Source organism: Anser cygnoides, chromosome 5 (genome assembly GCF_040182565.1).
Source record: "Anser cygnoides isolate HZ-2024a breed goose chromosome 5, Taihu_goose_T2T_genome, whole genome shotgun sequence".
Taxonomy (NCBI): Eukaryota; Metazoa; Chordata; class Aves; order Anseriformes; family Anatidae; genus Anser; species Anser cygnoides.
Window position 1 is genome coordinate 19,617,767 of NC_089877.1, and position 15,096 is coordinate 19,632,862.

At 45.4% G+C, this 15,096-nt stretch overlaps 1 protein-coding gene and 1 non-coding gene across 6 annotated transcripts in view; one reads left to right on the top strand and one right to left on the bottom strand.

Annotated features, from left to right (window-relative positions):
* The window catches only part of PPP6R3 (protein phosphatase 6 regulatory subunit 3), a 59,461-nt gene extending 48,568 nt beyond the window's left edge, over positions 1 to 10,893 (bottom strand). For all 5 annotated transcript variants that reach the window (XM_048058635.2, XM_048058634.2, XM_048058633.2 and 2 more), the window contains exon 1: positions 10,737 to 10,893. The gene's annotated coding sequence lies outside the window, so the exon portion shown is untranslated. The remainder of the gene's footprint in view (positions 1 to 10,736) is intronic.
* A 536-nt stretch (positions 10,894 to 11,429) lies between these two features.
* On the top strand, positions 11,430 to 11,502 carry TRNAA-AGC (transfer RNA alanine (anticodon AGC)). Its single transcript has one exon. It is a non-coding gene; the product is annotated as a tRNA-Ala (tRNA).
* The last annotated feature ends 3,594 nt before the right edge of the window (positions 11,503 to 15,096 follow it).

Genomic DNA, 15,096 nt, shown 5'->3' on the forward strand with positions numbered 1-15,096 from the left:
TTGCTAGCAGCTCAGCAGCAGAAGTTAGCAGCAGCTTCCAGCACCGTGGCACTGCTTGCCTTCATGAAGCTCCAGTCAGCTGCCTTTTAATAAAGATATCAAGAACTGAGCCCCTGAGTAGGTTGATTTTTTTTTTTGATTTCTGTGCTACCATATCTTATGAGGACAGACAGAACTGACCAATCCACCCTGTGCACACACCCAGGCTAACACGACTGTATCACAACAAACATGTTTTGCTTTTCAAACTGAAGGCTGGAATCCCTAACACCCTTCAAAGGCTGTGCAGGTCTGATAGCATGACAAGAAGAGCTGAAGATATTTCCTCTTTTAATCTGCAATTTAAGCAGGTTAAAATAAATCCTTGATTTTTACTTCCACTTGAGGAAGCGGATTCCTAATCTGGAATTTATGCACCAAAAAGCTTGGGTCCTCTCTACGCTTTTTTCTACAATCCCTTCAGTTTCCTTGCTTATCAACACAGCCCCTAGTACAAAATTTAAAAAAAAGAAAGTTATTCCAATGTATCTGTCAAGCAAGGGAAATAAAATATAGTGATGGTCACCTGGATACAAGGAAAATGATGCTACTTTACCACATTTGCTTACCTAAACGTTGGTATCTGCATTTAGACAAATGCTTTAGCACCGTTTGGAATCTTTCCTAGTTTAGTGCTGACATTATAGTTTTAGTTCAACCTTTAACCCCAAGTACAAACACCCTCCTTTCCTTCACAGAACTAAGTATATACAGGGGAACAGTCTACAGAACTGTGTGTCAGTCTCTGTGGACATACTGAAGGTGAAGTAGTTGGAAGAGGGAAAATAATTTCACTGCACGCAGAATGTCAGTGAAGCACTGGATGCAAATAGATAGGTTACCTTACAACTCAAGGATTAACAACTGAAGAGAAGTTCAATATCCTCCACAAGCATTTTACCACCAACTTTTGTAACATAAAACTACTAGCACAGCCCCTTCCCCCACATTATTTAAATGGCAGGCATTTAGAACTACACAGTGAAAGTGCAGATAGAGGCATGATTAGCTTGACTTTGCTGAGATTCAGCTTACCAAACTAAGAAAAACTGCTTTGAATCAGAATATCTCACCAAGTCTCTTACATAAGTTCAATGAATGGCTATTTTCTGGAGTATCACCAAAAATAAGTTCTAGAAGAAGTTTGAAAACCAGCAAAATAATGGACAATCGCTGAGAAGGCATCTTGCACAGGGTTTGAAGCGGCTGTTAAGTTCTCCTTCTTCCCCCTTGCCCCTACTCCCCAGGTAATTCGTATTTTAGAGCAAACCACTTCAGTATCTTGAGTTTCAGCACACCGTGCTTTTACAGGGTGTGCACATTGCAGTTACACCACATTTCCCAGACACAGGTGCAGTTGGTGCCTCCACTGAGGGAATGTATGCTTTCCCCATGCAACTCTTCCATTTTGACACCACCAGAAAAACTGTCATTGCCAAACAGAGTAAGGTACCTTCTTCTACCTGCAACACACATCCTACGTATAACGAAAAAGCCACATCGTAAATCAAAATGTAAAACCTACTGTTTCCTCAGTGGTCTTCAAAATCTTTTTAAGGCTGTTTCAACTCTTCTCACTGGATCATTAGAAGAGTTTAGTTGCTACATGGCACCTTTCAGAACTCCGTCACAGTAGCAACAAGCAGACTACAGGGCAAGTCCTCCTCAAACATGCAGTAGCGATTTAGAAGGAAAAGATTTTTTTTTTCAAAGGGAGATTATTTTCACACTCTCAAATCTTGACACAGAAGTGATCAACTGAGCAATATCATGAAGTGCAAGCAGACAAAGTAAGCCCTTTCAAGCAACATGCCACGGGCTAGGGATACAAAGTTTTTCTTGCTGTGGCCCTAATTGAAATACTTGAGGAAACATTTCATTTGGCTGTCTCCTCTCTGATTTTCTCCAAGCTCCTCTCCCTCTCAAGACTAGGCTCCAACACGGTAACTAACTACAATACTCTATCAGCCTTCCCTTTCTCCAAGCCCCTTTCTCTCTAGCTACCAACCTCTGTTTCCTCCCAGTGTAAGAAGAGGCCTCAACTCCACCCTACAAGTGTTACTTTACACTCCGTAAGTAGGAAACACTGAATTAATGTTACCATTAACCCAAAGGCAGGGCAAACAGTTACTGAAAGCAGCACTGCTGCTTCTGGCCTATAGGCCTACTCATGCATTTGGAGAGAAGAGTCTCAAAGAACGCAAGCCATTTCAAATGCTAGCCCAGAACTTAAATACTTCACCATTTCATAACAGTATTACAAGATATACCCTCTCTCCCTCAAAAAAAGTATTTCCTGCTAAGTAAAAACTCAGAAGTCTATTTACTGAAGATCTAACCTTAGTCTTTTATACTTTCACACAGATTTTGGCAAATCTTATGACCATCCCATAAAGTTAAGTCACCAGTAGTACAACAAGCAGCAAGGCAACTTTGTTAAGGATCATTACAGTTTTGAAACTATCCTCAGAAGTTAACGTGAAATGCTTGAAAGCCTAAGAACAAAGCTTTGTAGCAGGTTTAGCTGCAATTAAAAAAAAAAAAAAGGAAGAAAAATACACCATCTATTTCTCTCCATATTTCATTTCTGTATTTTCAACTGCCACCTTGGATTCACTAGCTGTTCTTCCAGGTTTTCTATAATACAATTGAGACATTTCTCTACAAAAGACATGGACAGTAAAATGAATCTACCATTTTTACTTGCATCGTGCCACTTAGTAGATCCAATACGTAACCTCGGTCACCAATTCAGCGCTGCAGCATCAGGCAGTTGGACTAGATGATCTATGAAGGCCCCTTCCAACCCAACTATCCTATTCTAATTCACATTTCCAAAGACCACCTTAATCACCACAATCATAGCGTTCACCATTCCCAACAAATATGTTACAGACACTGACATAACCTGCAACCTGCCCTGTCACGATGGTGAGGATCAGCGCTGTGGTTACGTTTCCTACATCCACTAAGAATTTAATTCTTGGCTGCACAGGGCCACCACCTCAGGGTAGAAAAAAGCAACTCCATTGCATTCTGGTCACCAGCCTTACAGCTTGCACGTTTCTCTGAAAAGCTGGAGGTAATTTTAAGAAACCTTGAGTGTGGAGTAAAGGAGGATTGGGTCAGTGTAGTTCAAAGAACAAGCTACCGTGGAAGAACTTCAGCATCACTGCATTCTGTTGTGCACTAGAAGGAAGCCAGTTTCCTATACTGCAAAACATGTCACACACACACAGGTGTTTCCTATACTACAAAAGATAGGAAACAACCTACAGGGGTTGTGGAATTTGAGTCATTTTTCACAGACAACCACAGAGAGGTGCAGAATTTTATTTTATTTTTAAGACTGTTTACCTTTGATATCCCATCCCTATGAGTCCAATCTCAGGAACAATTTCCTATTCAGTTAGTAGAGAGTTAGGGATTAATTTGGATTTATAATTTGTGTTTTTGAATCAAAGCACCCAGGTTAGGTGTAGCTAGTACTCCACTCAGCCCTGGCAAGGTTCTTTTTTCAGGTATACATGTTTTGAGATGCAAGGACAGCAGAAGAGCACATTTGAACACACTTCCATGGTAGGAAAGTGTCCGTCCCCACCCATGACTAAAATCATACTAATAAGCAATGCAATGGCACCTGGCACATCTACTGACAAATAAAAGCAATCAAATATTTGTAACGGGCTGAGAACAAGTAAAGTTTTAAGTTCAGTCCCCAGTCATACAGTATTGTTCTTACAAAAAAAGTTTATAAACTTTTGGATCGTGACTCTAAGACTGTCTTGACCTGGACAACAATACAGCTAAAGAACTACAGATATAACACGACTTTCACGGTCTGATAGCAAAGTATATCCCCTTTTAAATGAAGAAAGACATCCCATAACCACTGGTAAAGTAACAGGAAGGACTTGGTAACATTAAAACAATTGTAAGGTTTTAATTTTTATGACTATCCTGCAGCTAAGTGCTAAATGCTACTGCCAACTAACAGCTGTGACAGCAATTACCTTCTTTCTTACAACCTGCAGAGCCCAAGCTGTGCAGTGGTCTTACACCACGTTTCACCAACTACCAGACCTCCATCTGCTTTGCCTTTAAAACTTCATCTCTTTCTGTGCTTTGAAGCCCCACTTGCTAAAACAAAACCAGGATGCTCATCACTACAGTAAAGGCAGGCAGCATCAAGAGCCACGTTTAGTTTCATGGTGACCATTAAGAAATGAGGACCTCATGCTAATGGCACCTTTACTACCCACTTGATTTTCGGGAAGATCGGACAAATTTAATATAAGCACAATGTTCAGCACACATCTTTTTGCCATTAAATACAAGGTGGTTTGAAGTCACAAAGAGCCCACTATCAGCAATAAGTACATGCATGGAAGGATCCTCTGATAAATGCTTGCTTGCCCCAGCCAAGAACTGGCTACTTCATAGCCAGGTTCAGCGTAACTCCTACGGCTGTCACTCACAGGCAGGAAAAGTTACCAAAATGCCGAGAGCCCACAGAGAGCATCATGAGCAGTGACAAATTCGGCCTTCATAGCAGCCAGAAAGAAATAAACAAAGAAACACAGAAGGTGGGAATGCAATCCCTGTGCTGTTACAGTCTCCAAACAGACTTCCACCTGGAAGGTACGCAGGCAAAAGGTAAGGCAGTTGCTGTCCTGTAGATGCAGACCACTTACACCATCAGCAGGAAACCCACCCACCCAGAACTGGGTCTACACCTGCCACAGCTAGGGCTTTATTTTATCAGTCTAGAGACTTTCCATCGTTTTTCAAGGTGTTTGGTGAATAGCTGAACTTTTCAAGCAAATGTAATCCACTAGTTATTTTCCTGATGGGACAGGTTGCAAAGACACAGCCATCTGAGAAGTCTGTCAAGGCAGTAGTGAAAGAAATAATGTCAACTACTATAGATCAAACCAGTCCTGAAGTTCCTAGCTGAGCATTTTAGATTTAAAACTGATCAAAATACCACCATAGGAGTACGAAGAACACGCCAAGACAACCCTTGGTCTATTTTAAAGGTAACTTTACAGTGTATTTCACAGGAAAAATGTGAAAATGTGTCATCCTCTCAATTAGGGCACTAACATAAGCGACAAGTGCACATCACCTGTCAGCAGACGAGGGTCTCATGCTTCACTCCTCTAGAGCAGCGTAATGTACACTTACAGAAAGCACCTTCCCAATATACGTGGTGTGGCTGGCATGCTGGAGGGAAGGGATGCCATCCAGAAAGACCTGGACAGGCTGGAGAGGTAGGCCTGTGTGAACCTCACGGAGTTCAACAAGGCCAAGGGCAAGGTCCTGTGCCTGGGCAATCCCAAGCACAAATCCAGGCTGGATGGAGAACAGATTGAGAGCAGCTCTGAGGAGAAGGACCTGGGGGTGGTGGTGGATGAGAAGCTCAACATGAGCCAGCAACATGCACTTGCAGCCCAGAAAGCCAACCGTGTCCTGGGCTGCATCAGAAGTGCGGCCAGCAGGGCGAGGGAAGGGATTCTGCCCATCTGCTCTGCTCTTGTGAGACCCCACCTGGAGCCCTGCGTTCAGCTCTTGGGCCTCTGATATAAGAAGGACATGGATGTATCAGAGCAAGTCCAGAGGAAAGCCATGAAGATGCTCAGAGGGCTGGAGCACCTCTCCTGTGAAGAAAGGCTGAGAGAGCTGGGGCTGTTCACCCTGAAGAAGAGAAGGCTCCAGGGGGACCTCACTGCAGCCTTTCAGTACTAAAGGGGGGCTTATAAAAAGAGATGGACAGCAACTTTTAACAGGCAGATAGTGCCAGGAAAAAATGAAACAGTTTTAAACTAAAAGAGGGTAGGTTTAGATTAGACATTAGGAGGAATTTCTTTACTCTGAGGGTGGTGAGGCCCTGGCACAGGCTGCCCAAAGAAGCTGTGGACATCCCATCCCTGGCAGTGCCTAAGGCCAGGCTGGATAGGGATGGGGGCAGCCTGGGCTGGTGGGGGGTGTCCCTGTCCGTGGCAGGGGGCTGCAACTGGATGATCCTTAATGTCCCTTCCAGCCTAAACCATTCTGTGATTTTATAGATCGCAAGTTTGTCAAATTACAAGATTTGCTCCAAAAACCTCTCTAAGAAGCTAAGTTTGCACAAAAACCTCTTACTTGCATATAGGAATCTGGTTGGAGATTCTGCTTTCTCCACTGAAGGAGGCGACGGCGGCACTGTGTAGCAGGGATAAAAAGATATCTAGGATTCACTCAAGACATTGTAACAATGAGAATGCTTTAAACACAAGAAGTGCTATATTTTGGAATATATTTAATAACCTCATTATAAATGACCACTAATTTTTGCTGAAAACACCTGAAAGTTTCCATCCTCAACCCCAACCCCATCATTACCCCGCAGGCAATCACAGGGCTCTTGCACAAAGCCTCACCCGGGACCTTGGTCATCATAAAAAGGCTTTAGGGTTTGCTTTGCTTTTAGGAGCATCTTCTGGCACAACAAACAAGAGCTGGCCTACAGCCTTTCAGTTTCCAGAAGACCCAATGGGCACAGAAAGGAGACCACTAGGCCGTGTACTCTATCGCCCTGCATAAGTGTAACTTAGACTGTATACAAATGCTTGGAAACACCTACATCCAAAATGGAATAGGAACAGTCTCAAGACTTCAAGGAAATTAACCCACAAATCTCACTATCAGGCAGTTTCTGCTTTTTTCTTTTTTAAATCTGCCTCCTTTTACAACACAGCGAGGATTTGGTTAAGATTGAACTATCGGTTTCACAGATGCTCTTACCCATTTTGCCAACAAAGCCTAAAATAACCCTGCAGTCTTTTACTCGGTCCCTCACCCCCTGCAACAACAGATTGCTGCTACTATCAAATAATAGTTTCAATTCTTTCAGTTATATTTAGAGGCAGAGACAGCATACACTCTCATCTCTGTGCCATGTATTACAGCTTCACAGTTCATACAACTGTACGCTCAAGTCCTCTCGGTATTCTCTTCACCAAAGGCACAAATCCTGTCACTGAGCACCCCACGTTTTTAAGTCCCGTGGAAGAGGAACAGATAGGTCTGTTTAACAGGACTATGGGAGGACTACAGAAGGGAAGAGCAACACAAAACAACAGTCAAGGGCTGCTATATACTGCAGGCGCTTTCCCCACACACTCCAAATTACATACACCACTTCAAATATGCTTCTCTGCACCTTATGGAAGCTATTAAAAAAAAAAAAAAAAACAAGTTCTTGACAATTGTTGTATTCAACAACAGATTTTTTTTCCTCCAATTTAGCATGAAGCACTGTTACCAAAATGCTATTAGCCCTAGAAGGGCCATGAGCAAGCTGTTAGCAGCTTATACCAAACGTCACCCTGATCCTATCACTTCAGTTTACCCAGATTCCTGAAAAGTGTCCCAAGCTAGCTATAGAGCTGCACGTAATATCCAAGGGCAGGAAAACATTTTACTTCAGTTGCTTGGTAGCATATGGTTTCTACAACAGATGCTGGAACATTGACACATCACGAAAATGCTTAAACACGAGATACAGAGCTTCCAATGTTCTGTTCGTGCTCTCTACATATTTTCTGGTTGATCTTTCCGGTTTGCCTCCCACCCTGAAAATATCAGCATCTAACATGATCAATAACTTCCCAAGTCCCTTGCTCTTCTCCTCCAATCTGACAAAAGTTAGGACAAGAAACATACTATTTTTCTTCTACCCCTACTTGTTTTATTACTGGGGAAAGTTTTGCCAGAAACAATGGCTCCACATCTTGCTCTTGAGAAAATCCAACCAAACACGGTCTTCTATGAACATGGACATGGCGTTTATTTCATGATAACACAGGACTCCTAAACCTGCCACGTGAAGTAAAATACAATATACGGAAATCTTAACAGTCACAGATGAAAATGCTACTACAATAGCCAGACCTAGGTGACAGATGACAGGCTTAAAACATCCTAGCTTATGGAATTAGACCACTACACTCATAATAGCACCTCTTCTGCTGCTCTGAAGCTGCATAGAAGCTGCAGTTTCCATCACAGCTTCGAAAGACTGTGAATGAGCCCAGTTAGGTGTAAGAAATTAATCGTCAAGCCTACTACCTGCAAGGATGCTGCATGGCGTGCTGGAACACTGAAGCTAGAACACAAAATATCTCAATATAGTGATATAGTGATTTTCTTAACTACCTCCTGAGGTTAAAAAAAAAAATTTCAAGGCTTTTTGAGGACTTGGACAAAAGAGGACATCATCAGTGGGGAGAAAGGCAAGTGGACCAAACAGCTCTTCAAAGCATTTCTCTCTTCTGACTAATGTTTCAGTCCCATACTGGTTGTTTTTGAGCCAGCTGTTTAGTGCATCATAGTACGTGCACTTTAAGCTTAAGCTGAGTAGAGAAGCAAAGCTATTGAGCCACAGCACTAGAGTTCACTCTCTAACCATCTGTTAATACTAAAATTACATACATCGTTTTCTGCTATAATACTGCTAAATTCAGATTCCCTTCTATTTAAGCCACTTGAATATCACTCTCTGATCATCATCTGATTCTCTGATTGCTTGCTCTGATTGCTGTGGAAGTACAATGAACAGTTTGTAGGCAACTCTGAAAATGCACACAAACTATTAAATATCTTTAATTCCATAATGGAATAACAATGACTAATTTATATTTAAAAGAATCCAGAGACATTACAGCCACTGCAGTTTACATATAAATCTACTTTACTTTCTAAGAAGTTATAACACTCTACCTTGCTTAAAAACATTACGATTAAACAGGCTGCTTTTACTGAATTTCTGAACTGTAAGTTTCACTCCAGCTTGGTGTTTTCCTTAATTTCATTGTTGAACTCTTCAGTAGTTCTTCTCTCCAAAATAGTCTTCTAGTAGCATTAGAAGATAAATTCCTTTAGTAACTCAGAATTACAGCATTCAATACTGCATAAGAATTCTGTTTTTCATACAGAAAGGAAGTAAAAACATATTATCTATGTTCAACCAACATCATAGGTGAAGGAAACTAATCAGTAAGTGCATTTAAAAAAGTACGTAAAATTACAAACTGAAGAACTTACCACACTGACTGGTTACCACATCTGCATGGAGCCTCATCAACAAGTTATATATTGAAACAATTCGGTAGTGTTCTGTTAGATTTGCATAATAAAGACTCTTGCAAGCTACAGTTAGTCTATGCCTCATTAATGAGAGCACAAAGAAGTAACACGGAGCTAAGTAATCAGACAAACTCCTACTAGAATACACGCTGTACGGAAGATACACATTGCAGCTTAAAAACTTTGGGGTTCCAGGTAATTACTGTAACAGGGAGAGTTCCTACCTTTCAGCATGCCAGAAAAAGAAAAGGGATTTGGTATTTGTGCAGTTCACAAGCTACTGTATATGCTTACTATCTGGAAACTAAACCAGCTTAGCGTTCAGCATTTAAAAGGAACAACACATACTCTTACAGTAGGCTTAGATTCCTTCCACTGAAGTACACTTTATTAGTCTCACTACAAGCAACAAGTGATGCAACCTTCCACTTTTGAGCTGCCAACATGTTTCAAGGCAAATCTCCTAGAGCTTCTAAACCACCCCTAAGTTTCTTGTATTCTTCCACTCCCAAGACATTTCCTAAATTAGAACAGCAGGAAACTTTGAATGGGTGCGTTGCTACTTAAATAACATTTGTCCTGACAGGGAAGATCCTGACTTTCCTCCCACCTGTATTTATGTCACAGAGACACAAGATGCAACTCTAACCCCCTCTCGTGCTTACAGAAGATTTTAGCCATTAAAGTAACACAAAAATAGGTGAAGTGACAGGTTCATTTTAACCATTAAAGTAAAACAAAAACACCAAAACCGGCTGGGTCAAAGTCAGATTTTTGCCAGATGTATTGAACAGGAGCTAAAACTTCCCCAAACACTGCCACACTCTTAGTAAATTCTAATTTAAAAAAGCTGCCAAAAAAAAAAGAAAAAGAAAAAACAACCAACAACAACACAACATCCTTACAGGAATCCCGAGCAACTGAGTTTAGAGAAGGAAAGCGAATGCGAAGGTAGGTATCAGCAAGGCGTTTCTGTGTCAGCACCCAAGAGTTAGCAGCGAAGCGAGAGGAAAGTTCTGCAATTCACAGCAGCAGGACACGGGGCTGCAGGGGGTCACCGGACACCTCCCCCGCTGCTGGGGGCCACTTCACCCCCTTCAGAGCTGCGGGTGGTGCCGGGGGCAGCCGCTGGGCGGCCCGGGGGAAACCCCCCCGGCCGCCGGGTTCCCGGAGCTGGGGAAGCAAACCCCGCCGACCCCCTAAAACCACCCCTCGAGGAGCCGCTGAGGGAGCCCAGGGCAGCAGCAGGCGGCGGGCGAGCACCGCTCCCCCCGGCGCGGCCCGGGCCCTCCCCGCCGCGCCCAGGCCCGCGACACCCCCCGGCCGCGGCCCGCCAGGCCCGGCCTCGGCTCGGAGACCCCAGCGGGGCCCGCGTGAGGGCGCCTTGGCGGCGCAGCGGGCCTGAGGGCTCCCGCGAGCCCGGCGCTGCCTGAGGGGCGCCCGCAGCCCCCCTCTCCCGGAGCGGGGCAGGCGCCAGGCCCGGGCAGGCGCGGGAGGGGCAGCAGCGAGGCGGCGGCTCCCTGAGGGGAACCGGAGGGAGCCGCGAGGCGCCGCCGGAGCCGCCGTACCTCGGCGAAGCGCGTCCCTCCGCCTCACGGCCCCGGCTGGCTCCGCTCAGGCGGGCAGGGCTCCGCTCGCCACCATCACCGCCGCTCCAAGATGGCGGGCATAGCAGCTCCTGCCAGCCCTCCGCTCCGTCCGCCCCGCCTGCCAATCATCCCGCCCCGGCGCCGCCCCCCGCCGCGCCACGCGCTGTTGCTATTGGGCCCCGAGCGAGGCTCGGTCGCTCATTGGGGGATTCGCGGGTGTCAGTCGCTCGCTCACGGCGTTGTGACGGGGTGGGCAGGGGCGCGGGGGCGGGCTCTCGGGTTGTTGCCGGCCAGTCAGCACACGGGGCGGGTGCGTCTCGATTCCCACCTTCCCCACTTAGCAACACGGTGACGTCACAATGACAGGCGTTCCTCCCGCCCAATCGGAAGAACGGATGCCTCTTTTTTTAAAAAAAATAAAAAGCCCTTCCCGTCCAATCCGGAGCTGAGCTGCCCGGACCCGGCAGGAGGCCGCCGCGGGAGGGGCGGGTGCCTGTGGTGGCGCTCTCCCTTCGGCCTTGCCCCCCGGGGCTCGCCATTGGTCGGCGCACGGAGCCACGCCCCCCCCGGGCGCCGCACGGGCGCCAAACTGCCTGACAACAAGCGCACGGCGCGCGCACGGGGGTGGGGCGAGAACCTGTGGGGAGGCGGGGAGGAGGCGGCAGCAGGGCTGGGGAATTAGCTCAAATGGTAGAGCGCTCGCTTAGCATGCGAGAGGTAGCGGGATCGATGCCCGCATTCTCCAGAGGTTCGTTTTTCTTGTCTCGAACTTGGTGAATTTCACCCGAGATTTAGAGGCGTGTTGTACCGAAGCGCCTCGGAATAAATCAAAGTGTAAAAAGCGGCAAAAAAGGGGGATCAGGGGGCTGGGCCCGAGACCAGAAGCCGTGTTTCACCGCCCGGACCTGGCCTGAGGCAGCAGCTTCAAAACCCAGCTTGGGGTGCTGTGAGCAGACAAGGGACCTTGGCTGGGAAGCCTGGAACAACAAATAACCAAACAAGCAGGCGTACTTCAGTTTTCTTGCCACAACTGAGACAAAAACAACGGTTTCATGCCCTGACGAACTGACAAACTTTTTACCAGAAAAAAAAAAAAAAAAACAAAAAACAAATGCTTTCTCTGAGGCACAAACACAGCCAGGATGCCTGCTGCCTTCCCTCACAAAGCCTCTCAAACTGCCTCTGCCCAGGCTGCTGGTGAGCACTGCTGCCCCCTCACCCCCCAGGGCAGCCCTCCAGTTTTCCAAAAGGCCCTGGCATGACGCCCCTCCTGGGCACCTTGGGCACTTTGCCTGTGGTGACACTTCTCGGGGCAAAAAGACCTGGGGACGGCACCAGTTGCTGAAATTGCAATGCAAGTGGTGTATTTTTTGGCAGCAGTAGCGGCCTGGTCACTACCCACGACTCTTTTTGGTCCCCCTTCTCTGGTTTGTCCTCAGGTGTCCTGGGAACGAAGGTGAAAGGGGCTCTGCTGAGCCTGAGCCATCAGGCTCGCCAGCAGATACCAGAGTGGCAGTTCTGTCCTTCACAGCTTGTGGGGTTTTTGTTGTTGTTTTTTTGTTGTTTTGGTTTGGTTTAGGGTTCACAATGGTGTTTATGCTCACAGTGCGTATATAAGATGTCTGCCTAGCTGTAAATGAAGGTGCACTGTGCAGAGAGGGTTACGTCCTAGAGCAAATGGGCAACCCAGCTGCAAGTCCCAGCTCCTGCATCTCCCATCTTCTTGACATCTCTTCCCAGCACAGTAGCAGAGCCAGGAAAGCCTGCTGTTTTCCTTTTCAAACGACATCACAGACACATAAAGCACCCCCATTCTCCTGCCTCTGTGTGCCAGGGCAGCCGGATCTATCTCCCACAGAGGCTCGTGGAAGTCTGCTCTGCTACTACACCGCAGCACTGTAACAGCACGGTGCTAGCGGGTCTTTATCAAAGGTGTGAGCAAGTAGCTGAAGAGGGTATGGCAGGATCCAGGCTCACCCAAGCCAATTCCCCATCATGCTAGCTTTTGCCTTTCCTAGGGATTATGAAGGTAGCACGTGCTTTCTCTGAATGGAGGCAGAGAGCTGTGGTTTATAATGAATGTGTGAAAGATAGGTGAAGATGCTTGCTTCCAAAGAAAAGGTAGCCACCAGATTTGTATATAATAGCATATATATAATAGCTGCAAACAGGCTAACATGCCCTGACCTTTGCACTTCAGACAGACACTCATGCAGCAGAAACTTTTGCCAGCTGCTCAGGTACTTAGTTTCATAATTCTAGTTGCATAAAAGGCTGGACGCAGCGTCAGCTTTCTTCTTGTTCCTACATCTTTCCTACCAGCTCACCAACTTTTGGCAACAGTTTCCTGTGCTTTCTGTAGGCTTTGCTGGTTCTCCCAAGGATTGAGTCACAACATGCTTTACACTGCTAGGAGCCACCCTTGCTCATTTTACTCTTCAGCATATAGTGGTACATCATTATTTCACAAAACCTCTGTGAACAGAAGCCCTATCCAAGCTGTGGGGTTGGTGGTTTGCTTCTATTAGAAAGATTGGTGACAGCTGGGTCAGGCACACGATCATCTTATTCTGCCTGAGTAAGTCAGTACAGCTGCAGTAATTACAGATGCATGTGATCTTAATGTGTCACAAACATATGGTCAAAACACAGCAGCATGAAATGCATTTGCTCAGCCATAGAACTGTGCAGTTAGGCCTCTGGGCATAGACCCTCGTTTTGTTTTCTTTTTCATGCAAGCATATTTTCTTTAGTTAAATAAATAAATAAATAAATAAAGTGCATTCTCAAGACAATCAATGTGAAGTGGGTGAAATGGGACATTGTTTCTTCATTCATTATTTCAGCTGATGCTCAGCCCAGAAGGCTCTATAGACTGTTCCACGTTTTAACTGTGTCCTTTCTCTCTTCTTTCACTGTATCTATTTCATTTGTTTGTTTGTCTGTGTCACGTTAGTGTTAGGTCATAGGTTGGACTAGGTGATCTTGGAAGTCTCTTCCAACTTAAATGATTCTGTGATTCTATGAGAATTTTTTATTCTAGCAGGGAGTACTTGTACAGAATACAGCAAATAGAGATTTCACCATATAAAGTGAGGCAGTGCTTGTTGTATTCTCAGTTGTTGATGAAAGTCTGTGGGAAAGACTCTGCACAGGAAAATGAGCAGGGAGATAATAGTCAGGAATGGTTTACAGGTATAAATAATGGATAAATGAGAGCACAATGTTAAATGGCATCCTTAGGATGAGCAACTAGATTGTTAAAAGGATGGTGAGGTCAAAACCTTTAGCAAGCACCAGAGGTATTATCCAGAGAGGGGATTAACTGTTTGAGTATAAAACATTTGTAAATTGCTACTATGCAGTATAGCTCTCCTAAGTATAAATTTTGACTTTGCAATAAAGTGGTGTTAAACTCTGCTGTTGTTGACACATCCTATATTCTGAACAAACGCGCCCTGAATGTAAGGGATGGATGAGAGCTCAGAAGGGGCAGGATGATGTTTACATTGACACACGCCTAATTTTCAAGGGCTTTATCACTGCCATCTCCATTCTGGAAAGGTTTGGGACATTAGCAGTAGCAGCTACTAGAAAGTTGCTTTGTATTTACTTTGCTTTCACATTACTTTGTAAATACTACAACTGACTGCTGTCAGGGAAACTCATAACTTATAGTCATGGTCTGTGACCTGAAGCTTTGTAGTGTTTTACTGAATGGGTAGTTCCCGATATTGTAAATGTCAGTATCTTAACTTTGTGATGGTAGCTGCCTGGGGCACTTCCAGAGGCTTCTGTTGGATCCCTCTAATCATACAACTTGGCCACTTCCTCAACATACAGTAGAATGCAAATTCAACAATGAACAGCCTGTTCAGTAACCATCACCCCATCAGCTGAAGCCGAGCACATTTCATCATCACCGTGTACCATTAACCCCTCAACCATAGCTCTTACCACATCCTGAAGCTGCCGGGGGCTGGCAGGCCCTACTGCACAGGTGCCACGTTTGCTGCCTGCCGCTGTGATTCAGCAGCTCTGCCACTCCTTGGAAAACAAGCTCGTCTTCCCAAGCAGCAGGGTAACCTGCCAAACCAGCTCACCCTGTGGCTCTCTGATTGCTAGATGTGACACCAGAAGAGGAGAGCAGGGCTGTACCCTTTCACCACAATTTGACACTAGCTCCTGCTGTTGCTACGTATCTATAATGTCAAGCTGTGCCTGGCATATGCCAGGAGCACCATGGTCCTGTCTTTATCAGCACATTTTCTTCCCTTTGTATTCTCCGGGAATCTAGCAACCTAGCTGAGGGACCCTACAAAGAGCTTTTCATTTCCAG